General features: G+C 44.8%; 1 long non-coding RNA gene across 1 annotated transcript; it reads left to right on the top strand.

Moving 5' to 3' along the window:
• Positions 1–2520: 2520 nt before the first annotated feature.
• On the top strand, positions 2521–4735 carry LOC112272496. Its single transcript, XR_002966402.1, has 2 exons — positions 2521–2971; positions 3050–4735. It is a non-coding gene; the product is annotated as an uncharacterized LOC112272496 (long non-coding RNA).
• Positions 4736–16748: the final 12013 nt, after the last annotated feature.

Consider the following 16748-nt stretch of genomic DNA (forward strand, 5'->3'; position numbering starts at 1 on the left):
ACAAGAAGGCTAGGCTTCGGTTTTGCATCTCTATGTTTGACCAACAGAGCTTGCAAACTAGGCCGACATTCAAGGACATGCGTAACATAATCCATTTAGATGAGAAGTGGTTTAACGGCACACAAAAGACCATGAAATTCTACAAGCCGCCAATGGAAGAGGACCCACATAGGACTGTGCAAAATAAAAACTCCATTGGCAAAGTAATGTTTCTGGTTTTAATAGCAAGGCCTAGATATAGTGCAGAAGGTATTTGCATTTTTGATGGGAAGATAGGCATTTGGCCCTTTATTAAAAAGGTGAATTCCAACTTTAACTCTTTGTAATTATTGTGCACATCAGCATTTACTCTAACTTGATCATAACGTTTATTTATTTGTTTGTTTTTGGTTCGCTCAACCGTTTGTTTGTTTATTTTAGGAGCCAGCACCAAGGAGCAGTGATAACCGTCCAAGAGGGACACTAATCATCAGAACTCTCAAAGTTAAAAGGGAAACGTGAAGGCAGTTTTTGATCCAGAAAGTACTACGTGCTATTCAGGCGGTTTGGCCTCAAGAGCTCGCCGGTGAGACCATATGAATCCAGCAAGACAATGCGCCCTCACATATCCCAAGTGATGACCCGGATTTCGCTAATGCCGATGCCCAAACAGGACTTGATATTCGCCTCGTGCAGCAGCCTGCAAACTCACCGGACATGAATATCTTAGACCTTGGCCTATTTTCTTCACTACAGTCCATGTCAGCTAGACTCGTCTCTAACAATTTAGATGAGCTAATCAACAATGTGAAGCAAGAATATGATGCCTATGATGCCGATAAGATCAACAGGGTTTTCCTTACACTACAAAGCTGCCTAATTGAGGCCATGAAGATTGGAGGAGGCAATCGCTACAAGATTCCTCATGTACAAGGATGGCCTAGAGCGTACAGGAAATCTTCCTAATGTTCTAGGTTTTGATCGCGAGCTCTATGAGAGCGTTTTACAAACCTTAGCCGACTAAAGGTTGTAATGGTAGATGTGGTAACATTTTGTAATGCTGGACTTTTGTAATGCTGGACATTTGGTTATTTCAGATGCAACAAGCCATGCAACAAGAAGATTATTTTTGGCGTATTCAAGTGCTGCAGGTATAACAGAGAGAACTAGATTTAACTTTCTATGATCAGCAATAGGCCTGACAATTACTTGTATCAGTACAGTGCAGACTTATTTCTGGTAGCACAAAATAACAATAAACTGAACCTAGCTTGATATCAGAGAGCAAGAAGATGTAGGTTGTAGCTCCTTGGTAAAGAAATAGCAAGTTCCTGTAGAATATCGTCAGTTTTTCGGTGTAGTGCAGCTAGAACCCAAAAAACCACCAAAAATAAAGTTTATGCTTTGTTCCCAGATCTGGTAAACCGGGTTATACATCTAGATGCTTTGTTCCCAGATTTGTACACTTTTTATTGATCACACACAAAAGATTGGAGTAACACAAATGCTGCAACCCTTTTGATATTATCCATCAGCTAGCAACCCTTTTCTATATAATCTCTTATATGTAATGGTTCAGATTTGTCCACATTTGTTCTGTATTCTGCTGGTTGTGTCTGATTATAAGAACAGTATGTAATCTGCCATTTAGCTTCTCCTTTTTGATTTACAAATAGCATGAGTAATTTTAATCCACGGTTCGTCAATTGTCAATCGTATTTAGCACAACATCTCTCAAGAAAAAGAAAGAAGCATCCTCACTAAATTGTGCACCGGGCACTCAAAATAGCTTTAGACAAAAGATAAATCACCACTTTATTGCATAAACCAAGACTCGATTATTGATTCAACATCCACAAATCATGCGTTCAGATGATGAGCTTACTCGCTACTTGCATTTCTTCTCGCTGACATGCCCAGCGCCGTCCTGCACAGCACCTTGACCAGCGCCATCGCCGGCTACAGCACCGCCGCCGCCATCGCCGGGTACTCCACCGCCACCGCCATCCTCGTCTTCATCTAGGTCTACGAGCTTGGCCCCGCGTTGCCTCGGCCGAAAGAACCTCCGCGGCAGGAACACAGGCGGACGAGGCCTGGAGGGACGAGCACTGACAGGACCTCCAGATCCGCGGCCGCATGCTGCGCCGCCGGCAGCCGCGAGGCCCGCGACGGCCTTGGCGAACTGGCCCGCCCCTCCGTCCGCCATGGCTGATTCCGTGGGACGCACGAGGGCTCACCGGAAGCTTATAAGAACCGGCTGCCATTACTCCGGGACGACGGCGACGGGCTTCAATTGGAGGCTGGGGCGACGGGAATCAGCGATTGGATCGGGAAGGGAGGAAGTTGGGGGAGAAGATGGGGATTAGGGGTTGGGGCGGGTCGTCGGGGAGACCGGAGGGGATTGGGCTCAGCTGAATTCAAGGCATAGACCGGACGGGAAGGAAGGGTGTGAATGAAAAATTGCATCCAAACGTACGGTCTTTTGCGGAAAAACTGTCGAGCCAAAGGAACTTCTTTTGCGGACGGCATGCAGGGTGTGTGCCTGTATGTGGCCAGGCCCATGGCGCACACCGACCACGTCTTACACCTAAAACTTGGAGAGAGCATAATTGTACTTCTACACCCCAAATTGCACGTGGCGGCAGCTGATCGGAGCTGCAACGTATAATTGTACTTTTACACCCCAAATTCCTGCGCCATTCCTAGGCTTTGATGGAGTCAAACTTCCCCAACTGATAGATCGAGTACGGGTTCTCGTCGTGCACCCCCAGGCATCCACCGGCTGCGGCGCCCGCCTCTCTCCCTCCCTCAGGCCAAGAGCTTCCCGTGTGGCTCTCTCTCCTCCGGCGAAGCTCGTCTCAGCTCTCCCTCCACTTCACCACGGACGGCGGCGCCCCTTGGCACAGCTCGACCGTCGAGGGCTAGGAGGTCCCTCCCGCACCGGCAACACGAGCACTGACCTCCCTGAGCCGCAGCCCTGCCTTCCATTAAGGTTAGCTCCATGAATATTTTTCTGAGACGAAATTGACCGTGTTGATGCTAGCTAGTTCTGCAACGATTTCCACGGCAGCCGGTCCTCATCCGCCCCTCACCGCGGGTTCGACGAGCTGCACGAATGCCCGCCCTCATCTACTGTCACGGTGAGAAACACGTGTACCTAACCTGTTCGGCAGAATGCCTGTGAGGAATATTTGTTTATTAATCAAGTTTCCTTTAGTTCTTGTGAAGATGAAAACGAAGTTGTTTTAATTTACTCTTTTCATTTGTGATTTGATTACCTTCAAGCAATTCCCAAAATGAATGCCTGCAACACTTCCTTTGGAAGTTTGGATCTTTTCATGGGACTTCTCTTTTCCTTGAGGACTTGCCATCTGTTTCACCAGCAGCAGTAGCTGCAGTTCCCTGGAAAGCTTTGATGCATTAGATGGATAACAAATGTTTTTTTTGTTAAAACAATGTTCCTTTGTGGTAGATTCGTGTAGGCGTTATTCTGCTGACTGTGGTACCCACTGTTAGGATAAATTTGCTGATTTATAATTTGTTTTACGATGACCTGAGAAGCTCGTTTTTCCATGATCTAATCATCGTCTCACAAGTAGAAACATCAATTACTGAAATTTATTCATCTGCCGCTAGCAATTTTGTTTATCAGTTTATTCTTGATTGTTTCTACAATTACTTGGGCTTGTAAAATCTGACTGCGGTACAGCTCGCTGTACAGAACGGTAAAATCCCTTGCAAAATCTGAAGTATTTGATAGGGGAAAATTCTATACCTATGTGAATAAATCTGAATATAGCAAGCCACTATCAATTCAGTTAATTCAGGCTAACTATGTATAGTTTCAGTGTCAGTTTTTTTATAGGATCCTACAATGTAAGATCTTGTAATGTAAGATTCAGTTTATTGAGGCTAACTATGTACTTTCAGCATACTTCATGTAATCTAAGATCAGGCTAAATTCCTATAACGTAAGTTCCAATTATCTGAGTACAGCAAGCTCCTATAAATTCAGTTTATTCAGTACCGTTCGCCGTACAGTTTATTCAGATTCAGGCACAATAGAGCAATAAATTAAAATTATTTGATAGGGGTTTGCTGTACTGAATTTTGGTTCCAGATTTTTTTCTAACCATGTACTGATACCAAAGTAAGGGTACAATTATAATTATAATTCTGAAGCTAAGATCTAAGAAGAAACCTGCATCCATGGCTCTGTTGGGACCGCAGCCCCTGGAACTGCAGTTGGGGTCGCTTTACCATGAACTACAGGAGGAGAGCTTCCTGTATTGGCCCAATAGTCCATTCCTATGTTTAAGGTTGTAGTTGGACCAGGCACTGAACTACTCGATGGCATTGGCATCGATTGCCAAGATTTGCTTCAATTTTGCTTGGATCTTGTTCTTGTCCAATTTTGCTTGGGAGGCGGCATTGGCGAGCTTGATACACCATTCTGGGATCTTCGAATTTCTGACAATAAACACATCGAAATTATGAAGCTTCATAAAGTGCCAAAAGGGAAGCAAGCAGCCACAGAGATTTATTCTGTGCTTGCGCGACCAGTTTTTTTGCCAAACAATTGATATTTGTGTTGATGCCTAGGAGGGGCCAACTGCATGAGTTCTTCTTTACCTTATGTATTGTGGCTGCTCAAGAGCTTGTGGCCATTGTCTTGCCATTTGGAAATCTGATTGTTGGTGATTTTGCTAAGCATTTGTATGAATGTGCAATGTTATGATCGTGTGCTTTTGCCCGACGTCATGAGCTAGCAATGGTCTGTTAGCAGCTCGTACAGGATGTAATGAAATTAGCTTGTGTGGGTTAAGTCAAACACGTAAATGATTTTTGCGTGTTCAAGGTAGTACTCGACTACTCGTGGTGAGCTCCCGGCAACTGCAGATCATGAGGCTCAGGGGCGGGCAAACCTAACAAAAACATAATCTTACGAGATCCCTACCTATGAAGCTGCAAAAAAAGCTGCATGTAGGTTACGTTGCATGCAGAGAAAGTGGGTGGAGCGGGGCGGAAGCAGGCTCGGGCGCTCGGCTTGTCAGGGGCGCGGGGAGTTGGGTGGGGTACAGAGGGCGACCCATATATAATATAGTTCATCTCCAACATTACATATAGAAACATAAAAATAAACAACTAGGGACAAAAAAAATTATTCTTGCACGCTTCCGGTTATCTTCCCCAAGGCCTTGTTACATTTCTCAAGTGCACCGATCAAGGATCGGAGCGCTTGAAGTGATACCGGAAGCGTTGGAGATCCCGGAGGCGGTGCCGCAGGAGATGAAGGAGGCGGTGGTGGAAGCGCCGGAGCTTCAGGCGGAGATGGAGCTGGAGGAGATGCAGGCGGTGGCGGTGGAGGTGGCGGCGGCGGTGGCGGCAGGTCGTCCTGGCCGCTGGCGGTGGCGTCGGTGGTGGCGTTGTCGTCGGTGGCGGGTTTGGGAGGCGGCGGCGGAGTTCGCCGTGGTACAGAACGGCGTCGGCTAGCTAATTTATGGTTTTTCCGGCGCCGCTTCCTCCAACGAACCTCCTCATCGTCTGATGTGACCGGCTCTGGCCGCCTCCGGTAAGGGCTTTCGCCGTCTAACTCCCTCCTCTCTGGCTCAATGGAGGAGGTCTGGAACGAGTCGCCCAGACCACGTCTGCATGTAGAAGGATGCCATATTTTTCGATCGCAAGGCCGCCTGAATGATCTTTGTAGGATGCACAGGCCGGAATATATATATATATATATATATATATATATATATATATATATATATGCATATATAGAGTTATTGCTTGGGAAATCGAAACGATTAAGGCATTGAGTTTGCATGGGAAGACGAAATGATGAAGGACAAAGGGTGCACGGGAGCTCACCGCATTTAAAAATGACACCTCTGATGTGTGGCACACAAACAACGTCAGAGGAGTTATTTATTTGGACGTGTCAGAAGTGACCTATATAGTGACACTTCTGTTTTCGGAAGCGTCAGAGGAGTTTTCGAATCTTATAAAGAGGTTCACGGGGTGCCACTCGTTGCAGAGACGTAGCGTGTTTCAGTTGAATCGAGCAGAGTATGAGCCTATAGCCATGGCGCTCCTGGCGACCTGCCTCTGAAGTACACACATACACCTCTTTATCCGGTCCATGGCCTCCGCCTCCGGTCCGTTTCCCAGCCTTGCCCCCTGCCTATAAATACTCTCAAACGGAGGAAGACGATACACTGCGAGCTCCTCATATATTTTACCTCCATCAACCTCGCCATGGTTCGTCTAGAAGGTTTTGTCTTGAGAGGGTTTGTAGATCCGCTTCGTCCGATTGCTCCACCGACGGCTGCTCCGCCGTCGTTGGCGAGGCCGCTCATGTGGCGTCCATTGGCGCCTCCGCTTCATCCGTCGGCTACACCTCTGCTGCCAGTTCCTTCATAGACGGAGGACTACATCGCACTCTCCTCCAACTCGGACACCCCTCACGGCTCTTCTGAGGTCAGCTCCATCATATGCGGTGTCTTCGGAGAACGAAACGGTGGACAACAGGTTGCGCCCGTCAAGGCTCCCCATCCGGACCTGCGATGATGCCGTGGATGAAAGGATGCGGCAATGATGCCGGCCTTGACGTGCCCACAGGCGCTTCACTTCCGTCCACCACCATTCCCGTGCCCATCGCCTCCTCCACGATTCTTGTGCTCCGGCTCTCCCTTCTCATCGTCCCCCATGTTGCTGCTCTTTGTCGTTGCGCCGCCGTTCACCATTATTGTCTCTACTTCAGCGCGTCTTCCTCCGACGGCATACAATGCCACGATAACCATCGCCAATGCAGAATGCCCATCACCACCCTCTATGGCACGGTTGTGTTAGATGTTTCAATTTCTTAGTGTTAGATCTTGTGCAATATGCAGTGTATGTTAATTTGGATCTTGTGTAATGCAATGTATGCCTGGATCTATGCAATGAAAATCTTTGATCCTGCATTTGATCAAAACTGGCTGCTGACCACGTGAAGAAAAAGCGTAAGTGGGTGCAATTTTTTTTGAAACTGCACGAACGTTCTCTGACGCATCTTCGCAAATTATATGTCAGCGGAGAAATCTCTCTAACGCTTGTATTGTTAAAACGTGTCAGAGGAAATGTCTTCTCTGACACTTCGCCGATGAGCAAGTGTCAGAAGAGTAACCTCTACGAGCAAGTAACCGGCTCGCACTTGTTCAGCTATGACACTTCGCTCGTAAGAAGCGTCAGAACGCAATCCATCTCTCTGACGTGTCTCGAGGTGTCAGTAGTATTTTGGTTATCTCCGACACTTGATTAGAGACGCGTCCGTTTTGCGTCAGCGTAGAGGTTTTTCGACACGTCAGAAATAAGTGATTCTGTAGTAGTGTCTCCTTCCTCAGTTTTGGCCTGCTGCTACCCCACTTGCCGATCTCTCTCTTGACGTTTTGGTGGGCTTGTCCGGCCGGGGTGGTCCTGATGTTGCAGTTATTCTTCAAGAGGCTTGGCGGCGGGCGTGAAGCAGTTGTTGAGGTCCGGTGTGCGACTTCATCGTCTCTTCGGCTTGTTGTTGCGCAGTTCTTTGTGGTGGTTATGGCTAGGTTCTGGTTCAAACTAGTTATGGTCGGTGGTGTGGTCTTTCCTTTTGCCACTTGTAGGCGTTGTTCTTGCTGTTTCGGCGTTGTACTAGCTTTCTGGCTCTTGTCTTTAATCGATGATATGCACCTGCTGGGTTGCATTCTTCAAAAAATAAAATTGTTGAATCAAAAACTTAATAAATAATGTGCTTGTTTGAATTTGAAATATTTATAAAATTTGGTATATGGGAACCGTTTGCGGCGGGGGACACGGCTGGAGATGCTATTGCACCTGAAACGTGGAGAGATCATAATTGTACTTGAACACCCCAAATTGTAGTGGCGGCAGGCGGCAGCTAGTCGATCGGAGCTGCAATGTATAATTGTAGTTGTACAGCCTCAAATTCGTGCACCCTTCCATCATCTTGTTATTTATTCCTAGGTGACGCTTTGATGCTCAGAATTCTCAATCACAAGAATAATAAAATACAAAATCAAAGTGTCATATTTTTAAAGAAATATATCCTTCGAATCAAATACTCCCTCATTTATGCATTGCGTCCTAGCGATATTCCTTCAGTCAACTCTCCTGATCACGGCCGTGACGATGAGTCACCATTTCGACACTGTTGACCCCGCTGGCCATATGAGGATCCTCGCAAGTCGCGGGCTATCTTTTCTCTCTCCCTGGAGACCCGGCATGGAAGGTAGCGGTGGATCCGTCGATATAGAGCCAACTCAACCATGACGTGATGGTGCTGTGACAGTGATTGCCTTCCCAAAGCGCAGCTGTTGCCTCTGGTGGCCGATTATGGGCGGCCTCTCCAAAGCACATACCTGACCGGTGACCCTCTACGACTTGTTGGTACCATCGCTAGTTGAAGTTCGAGGGCAGGTGCTATGAATTGAGGCTGCAGGTGCCAACGAAGTTGGAGTTGGGATAACGTGCCAGAGAGTGATCAGGAGGAGGGGGAGGAGGAGGAGCGTGATGCGTCTTCTTCTATCCTACAGTTCCACTCCTTTTTGTACGGAGGCAGCAGCAATTGATAGTTTGTGTAGCCAGCTGAGGCGTCCGTCCACGCAGATGTCCGTCCTTGCAGCAAGCGATTATGTAGGCCACAGTGTTGGCCTGGTCCGAATGAAAGAGTAGCGCCACCGACGACACGCAACCAGATTGAATGCATAGTACTACGTCCAACCTTTGGAATGCCATAGGTGTGGTAGTAAGTGGAGTACAACAACTATATTTATAGCGACCGGTATAAATTAACTCCCTCCGTGTGCCGGCATGAACGAAGGTTCCAACGCCGTGCAGAATGGAATTTCACTGCCAAGCAGCGCTCCAGCCTTCGTTTCATGCGGGGACCTAATTCCACGGTAAGCCCTTCGTCCTGAAATCTGATTTTTTTTTTCTTTTCTTTTTGAACACACCCTGCTATCACTAGCCTTAAAGTGGAGCCAAAGGCAAAAAAGAGCCACAATAAAAAAAAAAAGAGCAAAGCAAAAATGATAAAATCAAGACGTTACCACATAACACTACGTGTCTGTCCACAGGCAGGAAAAGAAAGCGTCCCATTTATGTCTTTCGCAATGTGCCAAAGCCAAATTTGCCACGTAGTTCAATTTAGCACCGGTGTTCAATGTGTCTTTCCTCTCCAGCGCAGGTGATGATAAATTGTGTAAGGATGGGACCCACGTTACACCACATAAAACCCTTGCAATATGTCCAAGGCGTTGCTCAGTTGCTGACTAGGGCACCATCGACAAGTTTTTAGGTCTGGCCTCGCAAAGGAGAAGAGCACATGGAACCAACCTTTCTGACAAATCCAAACTTGATATCGGAAGTTGAAGAAGCCATCGTCGTTGAGGCCCTCTTTGGATCATATGAATTCTGCATGAAAATAGAGGATTCTGGACCTAAGGAATAATTCCTATATATACATGGCCTTTGGATCATATTACATAGGATAGGAATATTTCCTCCAAATTTCGGTGGAATTTAAGCGTGAGGTCTAACCTCGTGGAAATTTTCTTTTGGAAGTTTCAATGCATGTTCTCTCTTGCTCCAATTAAGTATCATCTAATCTTACATTTCTGTGTTTTTCTTGTGTAGTATCCATACACTTATTGATCCGAGCTAGTGATCTTGTCTGATGCATTGATAAGTTCAGACACCACGCCTGGGCTTGTCCCCGAACGATGTGTGAATGACGGGGGCTTTTCTCATCACACGGGAATTCCTAGTGCAGCATTTAAATCCTTCTTTTAGGAGGTTAAGACTTTTGAAGGTTCCCTAACCAAAATTTATGGCAGCTAGGTTCTGAATGCTTTACAGGCCTCTTAGATCGGTGGGATTTTCAAAACAGAAGAAATATAGGATTAAAGTGCCATGCGATCATGAATACTCCATCCAATTCTGAATACGGAGTACATGCTTATCTAGACAAAATTATTATCATTAATTTGTATAGGACGGAGTACTACATAATTAAATGAATGTTTGATTGTGCATGAAAAAATAGTAATCCTACTAAGAGCTTGGTCTGGATGAAAATTTCCTGCGAAATACTCCCTCCATTCCATAATATAAGACGCCCACACATTTCGAGATCCAACTTTGACCATCAATTAGACTAACAAAATGTAAATTATGTGTTATAAAAATTATACCACTAGATTCATGTCTAAAATAAGTTTCCGACGGTATAATTTTTATAATACATAATTCAAATTTTGTCGGTCTAATTGGTGGTCAAAGCAAAATCTTGAAATGTGTACGTGTCTGAAAAGGCATTTCGATCCCTAAGTGTTTTGGTGTTAATGACAACATGACATGTGGACTAATCGTGTGCTTGAGTATTTCAGATTTGAGATCAAATGGCACAAGACGGTTCGTTGCCCTCAAAAAGGAAAGAAGCGTAGCGGTGTTTAGCGGGGTTTTTAATTATATTGAGTCGTAAGAACTCCGTACTATAAAGAGTGAGTCCACATGAGAAGGTAATGGGTGAATCAACTTCACGTACACATATCTACCTTATTTTGCACCCACTAAAAAGCCTACCCAAAAAGTGGGAGAAGAAACCAATCTCCAAAGATCAGTTTTTAGGCTGCCAGAATTTCAGGGGTGGAAGTTCCGGTCCGATGGGAGGAACTTCCGGTCCAACTTCAAGGGAGGAAATTCCGGTCCAACTTCCGGTTGCTCTCGGGTGATTACGAGAAAAAATGCGGAAGTTCCGGTGATTCAGCGGAACTTCCGGTAATATGCGGAAGTTCCGGTGAATGACCGGAAGTTTTGGCCTGACTCTGCGCATTACATAACGGTTCGATTTTGGGGACCCCTTATAAATACCCCTTCGTCCCCTGGTCTTTTGCCTGAGCAAAAGCCAAGAACAGGCAATTTCTCTCTCCCCAAGAACAAAAACTTCATTTCCCTCGATCTCCCTCCATAGTTAATCCCCCAAGCCTATACTTTGAGATTTGGAGGAGAAGATTGAGATTTAGGGTTTCACCAAGCCAAAACGTTGATTCTCCTTATTTTCTTTGTGGATTTTGTTACTCTTGAGATTTTGGGATCCCTAGCCAGAAGGTGTCTACTCAAGGCGACTAATCTTGTGAGGTGGTGCTTGTGGATTCGGGAAGGAGCCTCCAATCTTGTGACTTGTAAGATATGAAACCGCAAGTATTATGAAATATTTTTAATAACGAATCTAACGATACTAATTTCATGTCATATAACTCACATCTTAACGTAGTAATTTGTGATCAAACCTTTATCTTAATAAAAGCTAATATGTCATCTTCTGAGGAACGGAAAGAGTATTTGCATTCATAAAAATCAAATGAGTCCCATAAGAAAAATTCTTAAGACCAAAAAATCTCTAAAAATTTCTCTAAAATCTTTTGAATCAAAGAGACCCCTATTGTATTAGTATGAGAAATATTTTAAGAGGCAAACAATTTGAAACTCTGCGGTTCGAGAGAACTGTCTTCATCCGTGTCATATGCCTCTGTTTGCATCGACGATTTGAACCTAAGAATCTTATTCTATTCCCCTAGGGAAAAGAGGAAACGAATAGGTTATACACTACAGCTGCCATAGGGTTTCGGATTTGAGCCGGACACAGGCAGACTTGGTACTGTCTCAGAAAGAAAGGAAGCGATAGGTCGCGTGGAGCACCACTGCATGCCTGCCCCTCTATAGTCTTTTTCTCACCTCACTCACGCAGGAACGCGGAGGTGGTACCGATAACGCCATCTCGCCGTATGTTCAGAACCCCACGATCCTGCGTTGAGATTCGTGCCTAGATGTTTTTAAACGATGGGATAAAACAGAAAAGGATTAATATGTCACGTCCTAGGCTGTCAGCACATGTGGGGAGAGCAGAAGTACTAGACTAGGTGGCCCACCCCTGTCCTGCACTGTCCTTGCCTGACTTGACTTGACCGAACGGAGAGAGGAGGGAGAAAGAAATTTCTAGTTCTCTTCTTCATCCCAAGTTCTCCCGGTCCCGAGACTGGAAGCCATTTGTGCCGCCCCCCATTGAAGATCTGTTCCATGAACTTCTAGTTTTTCTTTTCTAAACTTGGTAGCGTACTTTGTGGTACATAATTTATAAGTGTAAGCTTCATGACGAAATATTGGTACGAGCTCACTGACATTCATGTTATTCAGGTTCATGGATCCGCCGGAGGAAGAGTCTTCCTCCTGCAGTGCTGCTCATCCTCGTCACGTGAACATTTGCGGTGGACGAACAGATGTCACGGAAGGTGACGCTCATCCTCCACCATTTTTCGAAGGTTCTTACGAAGAGTGGAGCGAGGTTGGGGCATCCGTGGATGAGAGCGGCGTCTCGGCATCTTCAAGAAGGTGAGCTTAACAGCTTTTGCATATTTTTTTTGGGTACGTGCTTGTTTCATTGCATCGTTTGGGTAGTAAGGTGATGTACCTTACATTGTTGGCCCTGATGTCTTTAAGAAGGAGTACTATTTATTATGTTTAGCACGTACCAGTCAGAGGTTTATTATGCTCCCTTGTACATGTATTCAAGTTTAGGACTGGTATGTAGAATAACGTCCGCTAGACTATTTTTTATGCTCCCTTGTACATATAATTAACTTTGGCACGTGATGTACTTAGGAGTGCTATGAAGAATCATGTAGGTACATCAACCATTCTAGTTATGCTTTATTAATTTTTTTTGAAGTCAAACTTTACGAGTTTCTTGTACTTCGATTCTATATTGTGCTATGTACGTACGAATTATATGAATATCTATATGGTGATGACGATTAGTACACATTACAAACAACTATACTTCTGACATGGACTTTATATTTCGTACTCCCTACGTTCCTAAATAGTTGTCGTGGTTTTATTGCAAATTTACAGTAAAAGCATGACAAGTATTTATGAACGGAGGGAGTACATACTATGCATGTACGAATTCTAGGAGTAACTTGTAGTTCGATTCTATATTGGGTGCATGCTATGTATGTATGAATTATACTTGTTTATCATTTTGGTACATATTATGAATCCTTGAACGATAATGCTGTACTGACAATTTATACTTTTGAACCTCATACCTTACGAGAAAGTTTGAAGCTGGACCATCAGCACATTCTGCGTTACCTGGTAGAGCTAGCCCTCTTGAGAACTCACTCAGGGGTTTCACGCACAGGACCACATATAATATTTTATGCCCTGAAATTGGGTTTGGCATACGTTACAGAAGAAGCCACAACTACAAATGTAAATCTGGTCCAAAGAATGATGTTATCTATAGGAAAATGTAGACAATTGTTTGTGGTTGTGAGGTAATATTTAATGTTTGTTCGTTAGGACTCCTTTTTACGGATAATGTATATCTAACGAGCACCAAATGTATTTCGGGGAATGAAGTACCGGAAAGGAAAGGCATGTGTCTTCTTGATCTTTATGATGAATTAAATGTAGTACACGTTCATGATTGTGCGTCTGATACTGTTAGGTTCGTTGCATAGGAAACAAAAAATTTCCTACGAGAAGTGCGGAAGAAAACCCAAGAATATATATACTAGATGTATGTAACGAGAGGGATCATGAACACCATACCCTCGTAGACCGCTAAGCGTTACGATCACGAGATCGTTGTTGGTGTAGTGGAACTTTCAATGAGATCAATCTCAGTGCCGAACGGACAGCACCTCCTTGGTATCCACACGTTCAGCTTCACGTTGTCTCCTCCTTCCTCGATCCAGCAAGCGAGAGGGAGAGGTAGACGAGATCCCGGCAGCACAACGGCGTGGTGACTATGGTGAATATTCTCACGGGCAGGGCTACGCCGTGCGCGTGAGAAGAGGAGGAGAGGAGGGCTCAAGGGAGAGAGATCCAACTGAAAGCTTGGGGTGTCTCTCTCCCTTGTCCCCCCTTCTATTTATATAGGGGTAGAGGAGGCGTGGCCGGCCAGGACTATCCCGTGGCCAGGACTCTCATGCGGCCAGGACTCTCCCGCGGCCAGGACTCTCCTCCTGGCCGCATGGGCCCTGTGGGCTAGCCCCTCGGCCCATTAAGGCCAGGGTGCTCCCTCACAGGCCCATTTAGCCCAGGGATAGGTGGGCCTCAAGGTGGAACCCTCCGGATCCCTCCGGAACCTTCTAGAAGCTTCCCGGTCAAAACCGGGAAATATTCCAAACTTTCCAGAACCCTGAAAACAACTTTCCATATATAAATCTTTATCTCCGGAACATTCCGGAGCTCCTCGTTGCGTCTAGGATCCCATCCAAGACTCCGAATCATAATTCGATATCATCATCATTTATCTCATCTAACCCAAGCAACATGAAACGTTAAGTGTGTGACCCTACGGGTTCGAGAACATGTGGACATGATCAAATATCAATAACCAATAGCGGGACCTGGATGTCCATAATAGTTCCCACATATTCCACGAAGATCTCATCGGTTGAACCACTATGTCGAGGATTCAATTAATCCAGTATCCAATTCTCTTTGTCTCGCGATATATTACTTGCCCGAGATTTGATCGTCGGTATCGCCATACCTAGTTTAATCTCGTTACCGGCAAGTTCTCTTTACTCGTTCCGTAATATAATACCCCCGCAACTAAACACATTAGTCGCATGCTTGCAAGCTCATTAGGATGTTATATTACCGAGAGGGCCCAAAGATATCTCTCCGTCACAAGGAGTGACAAATCCCAGTCTTGATCCATACAACCCAACAAGCACCTTCTGGGATACCTGAAAAACACCTTTATGATCACCTAGTTACGAGATGACGGTTGATGCCCACAAAGTATTCTTCCGGTACTAGGGAGTGGCATGATCTCATGGTCTAAAGAAATAATACTTGACATAATAAAACATAAGCAACTTAAACTTAAGTGACACGATCAAAAGCTATGTTTAGGTTTGGGTCTGTCCATCACATCATTCTCCTAATGATATGACCTCGTTATTAAATGACAACACATGTCTATGGTTAGGAAACCTTAACCATCTTTAATCAACGAGCTAATCTAGTAGAGGCGTATTAGGGACACGGTATTTGTTTATTTATCCACACATGTATTTGAGTTTCCAATCAATACAATTATAGCATGGGCAATAAACATTTATCAAGAACAATGAAATATGATAATAACAAATTTATTATTGCCTCTAGGGCATATTTCCAACAGTCTCCCACTTGCACTAGAGTCAATAATCTAGTTTACATTGTAATAAATCTAACACCCATGGAGTCTTGGTTTTGATCATGTTTTGCTCGTGGAAGAGGTTTAGTCAACGGGTCTGCGACATTCAGATCCGTATGTACTTTGCAAATCTTTATGTCACCATCCTTGACATATTCACGAATAGTGTGAAACCGGCGTTTAATATGCTTGGAATTCTTGTGAGACCTCGGCTCCTTGGCGTTGGCTATGGCACCAGTGTTGTCACAATAGATGTCCATGGGATCCAACACACTCGGAACCACACCAAGTTCAGATATGAACTCCTTCATCCAAACTCCTTCCTGTGCCGCTTCTGAAGCAGCCACATATTCCGCTTCAGTTGTTGATGCTGCCACAACGCTCTGCTTGGAACTCCTCCAGCTAACTGCACCACCATTCAAAATAAATACGTATCCGGATTGAGACTTAGAGTCATCCGGATCAGTGTCAAAACTAGCATCGACGTAACCCTTTACGACGAGCTGTTCGTCACCTCCATAAACGAGAAACATTTCTTTTGTCCTTTTTAGGTACTTAAGGATATTCTTAACTGCTGTCCAGTGTTCCACTCCTGGATCACTTTGGTACCCGCTAGTCAAACTAACAGCATGACACACGTCTGGTCTAGTACACAGCATGGCATACATAATAGAGCCTATGGCTGAGGCATAGGGGATACTATTCATCTTTTCTCTATCTTCTGCCGAAGCTGGACACTGAGTCTTACTCAATATCTTACCTTGCAACATGGGCAAGAACCCTTTCTTTGCTTGATCCATTTTGAACCTTTTCAAAACTTTGTCAAGGTATGTACTTTGTGTAAGTCCTATCAGGCGTCTTGATCTATCTCTATAAATCTTGATGCCTAATATGTAAGCTGCTTCACCAAGGTCTTTCATTGAAAAACTTTTATTCAAATAGCCTTTAACACTTTTAAGAAGTTCTATATCATTCCCAATCAGCAATATGTCATCCACATACAGTATTAGAAATGCTACAGAGCTCCCACTCAATTTCTTGTAAATACAAGCTTCTCCGTGAGTTTGGACAAATCCAAACCCTTTGATCACCTTATCAAAACGGAGATTCCAACTCCGAGATGCTTGCTTCAGCCCATAAATGGAACGCTGAAGTTTGCATACCTTATTAGCATCCTTAGGATTGACAAAACCTTTGGGCTGAACCATGTATAACTCTTCCTCAATGTGACCATTAAGGAACGCGGTTTTGACATCCATCTGCCAGATTTCGTAATCGAAAAATGCAGCAATTGCTAACATAATCCGAACAGACTTTAGCATCGCTACGGGTGAGAAAGTCTCATCGTAGTCAACTCCTTGAATTTGTCGAAAACCTTTTGCGACAAGTCGAGCTTTATAGACGGTAACATTTCCATCAGCATCTGTTTTCTTCTTGAAAATCCATTTGTTCTCAACGGCCTTTCGGTCATTCGGTAAGTCTACCAAAGTCCATACTTGGTTTTCATACATGGATC

The sequence above is a fragment of the Brachypodium distachyon genome, chromosome 1, assembly GCF_000005505.3.
Source record: "Brachypodium distachyon strain Bd21 chromosome 1, Brachypodium_distachyon_v3.0, whole genome shotgun sequence".
In the NCBI taxonomy this organism is placed as follows: domain Eukaryota; kingdom Viridiplantae; phylum Streptophyta; class Magnoliopsida; order Poales; family Poaceae; genus Brachypodium; species Brachypodium distachyon.